General features: G+C 36.6%; 1 long non-coding RNA gene across 1 annotated transcript; it reads right to left on the reverse strand.

Annotated features, from left to right (window-relative positions):
• Window positions 1-3,984: 3,984 nt before the first annotated feature.
• LOC123912935 lies at window positions 3,985-4,874 on the reverse strand. The gene is made up of 2 exons (XR_006811487.1): window positions 4,489-4,874; window positions 3,985-4,093 (listed from the first exon to the last, which is right to left on the reverse strand). It is a non-coding gene; the product is annotated as an uncharacterized LOC123912935 (long non-coding RNA).
• Window positions 4,875-7,424: the final 2,550 nt, after the last annotated feature.

Raw genomic sequence — 7,424 nt, forward strand, 5'->3', positions numbered from 1 at the left:
ACACTCATATTGATAGTGACCCAACTGATGACACCGAAAACACTCTATAAGAGCTTTATTGTAGGGTTGTCGCCCCCTTCCTCTTCCTCGACCTCCTCTAAACATGCCTCTACCTCTTCCTCTTCCATATCTATCTTCATGAGAAATCTTAAGAACTTGTTCTTCTTCTCTATGGCTTGTCATCCTTTGTTCATGAACAAGAAGACTACTTTGCAACTCATCAATAGTCATTGTATCCAAGTTGTTGGATTCTTCAATTGAGCATACCACATAATCAAATTTTGAGATCATTGATCTTAAAATCTTCTCAGTGATGATTGTTTGACTCATGCTTTCACCATGAGCTTTCATTTTGTTAGCAATGGTTAGAGTGCGAGAGAAATAAGCATTAACGGTTTCTCCTTCTTTCATATGCAGAATCTCAAAATCCTTTCGTAAAGCTTGCAGTTGTGCCCTTTTGACTCGGTTTGAACCTTGAAATTTTTGTTTCATTGATTCCCAGATACTTTTCGACGTCTCCTTGTCGAGGATTGTTTCAAGCACATCACGAGAAATGGCTTGAAAAAGGTAATTCTTTGCCTTCAAGTCCTTCAACTTTTGTTCTTCGATTAATTTGCGTTGCTCCTCTGTTGGCTCAACTCCTGCTGCCATAACCAATATCCCATTTTCAATGAGATCCCAATATTCTTTCGAACGAAGAAAATTTTCCATCAACATTGCCCAATGGTCATAATGACCATCAAACTTGGGAATAGCCGACTGTACGAAACCACTGCTATCACTTTCTGCCATTCTCCTAACCTCCTTCTAGAAAGAAAATTGCAATTTCTTTCTCCACAACTGCTCTCACTCTTCTCCTTTTTATTTTTTACTCCAATGGTTTCTCTCACACACACATTCACTATAGATCAGGCCCCAATAATGGAGCTCTGATACCAATTGTTATAAACTAATAACTATTATATTGAATACAAGAGAGAATGCCTTGTTATTATATTAAGAATAAGAGTTTGCTATATATATAGCATTACACTTGACTCAAAAATAGAAAAACAAAATAGAAGTCACCACGTTACAAGCCTTTATTATGTGGAGACCATATACTAAGTCATATTCCTAATAATAGAAACAGATTAAAACATACTAATAGTAATAACCACAAAATATTTAACAGAAAGAGGTGTTGAAAATTTTCAACTCAGTTGAAACTGACGCGGGGGGCCAGCTGGCGCGTTTTCATTTGCCATTCCAGGCGCGTGTGGCGCGCCGACAAAGGAGAGTGGCCGTCAGTGGACGCAGAGAGAGAAAGCTCCTTTGGATAAAGCAGGCCACGTGGCTGCTTGTGATTGGTCCGGTGGATTTTTATGATTTTTATCCTTTGAACTCAATTATTTCGTTGAAAATTAATTTTTTAATTTTTAATTTTTATACCAAAATTCGTGATTTTTTTTCTCTACAAATAGATACTTGGTTCATTTCATTTGGACACAGAAAAAAAAAACCAAATTTTACACTATCTTAATCTATTATTAACCTTCTAATTAGTCTTTCTTTTGAAGTTTTAATCTTTTTTTTAGTGAAATGGATCCCAACAATTCTCAAAATCCCAACAATTCTCAAAATCCCAACAATTATCAAAATCCCAACAATTATCAAAACCCCAATAATTATCAAAATCCCAACAATTATCAAAATTCAAATCAATTTTTCAATCAACATCCTCAAAAAAGCTCATCACGAATTGCAAGCAGATCTAGTGAAGCACATATGGACAAAATTTGGAATGTTTCAGGATTAAAGATGAGTTTCGTATTTGTGTGTTGTTTCGTATTTTAAGTTAGTTTGCATCGTATTAATTATGTAACTTGTGTGTTATATTGCATTTTAAGTTAATTTGTATTGTATTAATTACGTTATTTGTATGATGTATTGCATTTTAAATTAAGAAAATAAAAAAAAATATTTAAATAAATTTTGTTAAGTGTATTATTTTAATTTAATTTTAATCGATAATTATAATGTTATTTAATCATAAAAACAAAAATTAAAATTTAAATAAGAATATGAAATAGAAAGTGGTGGGGTAGAGAAAGTGGTGGGGTATGGTGTTGAATATAAAAACCATTGGAGAGGGTAAAAGTTGAATGTGTGTTGAATGATTAGGTGGAAGAAAGAGAAAATGATGTGGAGTGAAAAAATGGGTGTTGAATATTTTTTGGTGTTGAAACCATTGTGGGTAGTCTAATGCACAGCATGTCTGCACAGCATGTCTATGACAAGAAATGTTTGGGAACTGTGAAAATCTATCAAGCTCGAATACTGGACACGATACCGATATGGCGATATGAATTTTTTTTTTAAAATTCTCAATATGATATGGCGAGGATACTTTATTTAAAAATTAAATTTAAAATTAAATATATAAATTCACAATATATAAACATAACTAAAATCGATAATTATAAAAAATTAACATTCAAATTAATCAAAATGAGTAAACAAGTGACAATTACCCAAAAAGGACAACTAGTACTATCCTAAAAAAATATTATCAGTCTCTAACATTCAATACTTAAGAAACACGAATTATATTTCTATCATCAAAGAACATTAATTGTCCATCTCATATGTTTCCATCATCAGTCTCATCTTATATGTTTTCATCATCAAAGAGCATTAATTGTCCGATACTTTGCCGATACGCGTATCGAAGAAGTATACAACACGTATCGATTATATATTTTTTTAAAAATAATATTAATTGTCGATACTTCTCCGATATGTGTATCAGAAAGTATCGGACGAGTATCGATATCGAATACGTATCGGACACAATACTTCGCTATTTTTGAAGTATTGGGACTTCAAAGGTGAAAACACACTTGGAGTACATTTTTTATTCTTTTCATTTACTTTAATTTACAATTTCTTAAAGTAAATCTTTTATTTTATTTTATTTATTTATTTCCATGATGCACTTAAATGTGTCAGCAATGGAAAAAAATAACGTCATTGAAAATTTCTTATGGACGATGGTTCACCCATGCCATTAACGAGATGAGATGAATACCTTAATTGGTTGAGCTAGTTGAGCTAAGGCTTAAGAAGGCGGAGGTCCAGGATTCAAGTTCTGGCAAAAGAGAAAAAACTAATATAACATTGTAATCCTAACAACTAACCTTACTTATAAAATAAATTAAAAAACCTATGCCATTAACTATAGTGGATTGGAAAATCTGGCCACCATCTTCTATAACTTCTTGGATCACGGCTTGTTAAAGGAGTTTACAGTGGGGTGGCACTCTGAAACTAGCAACTTCCTCTCGATCAATGAGATGAAATTGACATTGGATGATGTGTCAATCCCAAAATAAAATATAAAAATCAGTTGAAGAGGAGATAAAGAAACTGAACACAAAACTATAAGTAAATTTTTTGTCTTGGCAAAGTGACCCTTAAACATTTCTTCAAAAATGGGATTATGAGTATCTTGAACACCACCAAACCCGTGAGCTAAATTTATTCAAAGATCTATTGTCAAGTTTTGCAGTATACTAGCAAGTAGCAGAGCATGAATATGAAAGCTGCATGAACAATAGCACATGGCTAAATTTAGTACGTGTTGCTTCTTTTATGGCAATTCCTCGAGACATGTGCGTACTATGTCTTCATTAAAAAAATCCGGGGGCAAAGGCTTGATGTTCACTCACTTAGCTGAGGTGGGAAAGCAAGTTGATGATGGTGAGACCAATTTCCAAGTGTTAGGTTCCAACTACCATCCAGGAGATTCATCAGAGCTACCAAAAGTTTGGACAAAAAAGAAAAATAAAAGAGCTAGAGGGATGGGCCATAATAAAGGAAATGAGCCCAACAAGCAAGGTAAAGACATGTTGAATTTGGGCTTAAAGAACCAAAACGGCCCAGTTGCTGCTAGGCATGATCAGAACACTTTTCCCCTTAGTTTGTCTTGTGTTTCGTGCAGAGCCCTTCGCAGCCTCTCTTCGTGCAGAGCCCTTCGCAGCCTCTCTTCGTGCAGAGCCATGTGCTCTACTTTCCCTTCCACCTCTTGTTCGCCCAACATCATCTGTCATTCCTATAACAAAATACACAACAATAATCAAGAACATTCCTATAACATTCCTATAACAGTAAACAATTTAAAAATACAACCATTCCTAAATTCAATTGCACACTCCCTCATTCAGGCATTTTATCAAACACTTGGTGCACATATATCAAACAACCAATTCACAGTTACTCATATCAACAAATCTACACAATCAATCTCATTCAAGCATTTTATCAAACACTTGGTGCACATAATCCAAACTATGAATCAAAATTTTATGCCATAAATTAAATTAACATCCCAAATCGTGGAATCAACAACACAATCAAGAATACAATCTAAATATAATCCAAAACAAAAGCAATTCGTGGAAACCTAAGAAAACCAACAATACAAGAGAGATTAGTTTGAAAACTTACTTGTTGAAGTGAAAGAATCCAAAAACGCAATCCAAACCGTTGGTGATGAATGATTTGTTGTCAACGAATTTCACCTTGTTCTTCTTTCTTGCCTTCGAATTTGCGACCCTAAACCCTAGAGAATCGCCCTTCCACCTTCAACACTTGTGATTATCGTAACTAATGAGATGTTTTGTGTTTAAAACTGTATCTCACGTCCGTTCGGCACGTATGTACCGAACCACAGCGTGTTCGTCACGTAATTACCGAACCCAAGCGTGTTCGTCACGTATTTACCGAACGCAATTGCTTTCGGGTTGTATTTACCAAACGAAACTGGTTTCAATTGCGAGGGTATTTTGGGATTTTAGGGGGGTTTGAGAGCAATCCATGGGGCTTAAAAAGCAATTTTCCAAAATGGATCACAGTTGGATCCAGTTTCTGTCCTTCCAGGTCCGAATGGTAAACACATAGAAACGTTGTCGTTTGGAGCGGTAAGGTTGAAAGAACAAAACAGAATCGGTGAAGCTAATCATCTCAAGCCCCCAGCTCCTAATGAACCGACGGTGGAGAGATTTAGTGAAGAATTTGAAGATGCTAAAGATGACGATGATATGGTGGCCGAAACATCGCTGCACCACCAGTAAGTTTACGGTGGTCATGGCACTTGTCTTTCCTTTTTATTTCTTAATGAGTGCCTTCAAAGATTTATCCATTCTTGCTTGGAATGTTAGAGGTTTTGCTAACAGGAAAAGCTGGAACCATATGCATGACTTGATTAATAAGTACCAGCCTGATGTTATTTTTCTCTTTGAAACTCACACTTTGTTTGCTTCCTCTGAGCGTTTCTGGACTCGGGTGGGGTATGAGAAGATTGAAATTCAAGAGGTTCAAGGTCAGGCAGGAGGTATTTGGGCCATTCAACGAAGAGGAAATGATTTGCAATTTTCTCTTGTTAGTAAAATGCATCAGTGTGTTAGTTTCACTATCTCTAAAGGTAGGGATAAGTGGTTGTGCTCAGGGGTTTATGCCAGTCCAATTTATACAGCGAGAGAAGGTCTGTGGGATTATCTTGAGCAACTTGCGAAGGGTGTATCTTTACCATGGCTAGTTATTGGAGATTTTAATGATATTATGCTACCTAGAGAGCAAAGAGGAGGAGTGTTCCCTAATGCTAAAGCTGAACTCTTTGCAAAAAATGTTGATAGATGTGGACTTATTGATTTGGGTGCTTTTGGGTCGAAATTCACATGGCAAGGGCACTGCAGGGGGGGTAGATTGATTTCCAGAAGATTAGATAGAGGATTTTCCAATCATGATTGGCGCATGAAATTTTCAGAAGCTTCTGTGGAACACTTGGTGCGTAAGCATTCTGATCATAATCCTCTTCTGTTACGTTGTAACAACTCTATGGTAAGTAAAGAAGGTAGACCTTTCCGTTTTCAAGCGTCTTGGTTTACTCATAAAGATTATCCTCCTCTTGTGAAAGATGCGTGGGAGAGTAATCGTGGAAATATTGTTGGCTGCCTCCAAAATGTTGCTGATAAATCTGTTAGTTTTAACAAAGATGTGTTCGGTAATATTTTTGCTCGTAAGAAGGAAGTGGAAGCTAGACTGAGAGGGGTTCAAAGGGCCTTAGAGGATATAGATTCAGCTAACCTGATGCGTCTACAACGAGAGCTTCTAGTTGAATATGATCAAATTTTGTTTCAAGAGGAGACTTTGTGGTTTCAAAAATCAAGGGAGCAATGGATTAAGCTTGGGAGTAGGAACACTGCTTTTTTTCATGCTCAATCTGTCATTCGACGGAAGAGGAATAAAATTCATGGGATCCGACTTCAATCAGGGGAGTGGTGCACCGACCCTGATATCATGAGAACGGAAGCACTTAATTTCTACAAAGAGTTGTTTTGTTCCAGTCAGACTGTGATGAATGGAAGCACTGAGGATGATGTGGCTACTTTAGATGAAAATGCATCTGCTGAGCTAGTTAAACCTGTGTCCAAAAAAGAAGTATATGATGCATTAATGAGTTTGAAGTCATATAAAGCCCCTGGCCCCGACGGTTTTCAACCCATCTTTTTCAAACTTTTTTGGGACGTTGTAGGGGATGACCTTTGGAAGTTTATTCAGTTGGCCTTTGAAAAAGGTGTGTACGATCCTAAAGTTTGCGAATCACTTATTGTGCTGCTGCCCAAGGGTGAGAGTCAGAATACCTTCAAAGATTTTAGGCCAATAAGTCTTTGTAATGTTACTTACAAATTGATATCCAAGATTATTGTGTCTAGAATGCGACCCTTCTTAGATGGAATTATTAGTCCACTACAAAATAGTTTCATCCCAGGAAGGAGTACAAAGGATAATGCTATTGTGCTCCAAGAAGTGTTACATTTCGCGAGGAAGTCCAAAAGGAAAAATGGAGATATGGTCTTCAAGCTCGATCTTGATAAGGCATATGATAGAGTTAACTGGAAGTTCCTTCAAGATACTCTGTTAAAGTTTAAATTCCCACCTGTGATTATCTCTTTAATCATGTTTGGGCTCACACACTCCTCCAACACTATTCTTTGGAACGGCAGTAAGACCGAAGCGTTTACCCCTGTGAGAGGTCTCCGACAAGGTGACCCGCTTTCTCCGTATCTGTTTGTTCTCTGTATGGAACGTCTAGGAGCCATGATTGAGAGACAGGTGAATATTGAAGGTGTGAAAACACAAGAAGGGGGGGGTTGAATTGTGTTTTAGCTAAGTTAAAACTTTTTCAAGTTCTTAACTCAACTACGTTAGCAGCGGAAAAGTAACACAATAAATAACAAGATAGAGAGAGAGAAATCACACAAGCAATTTATACTGGTTCCTCTCACAAAACGAGAGTAGTCCAGTCCCCTTGCACTTCCAAGGGAGTTCACTATAATCACACAAGATTACACCTGCTCAAGCACACAAGCAAGAGACTTCTC

Source organism: Trifolium pratense, linkage group LG3 (genome assembly GCF_020283565.1).
Source record: "Trifolium pratense cultivar HEN17-A07 linkage group LG3, ARS_RC_1.1, whole genome shotgun sequence".
NCBI lineage: Eukaryota > Viridiplantae > Streptophyta > Magnoliopsida > Fabales > Fabaceae > Trifolium > Trifolium pratense.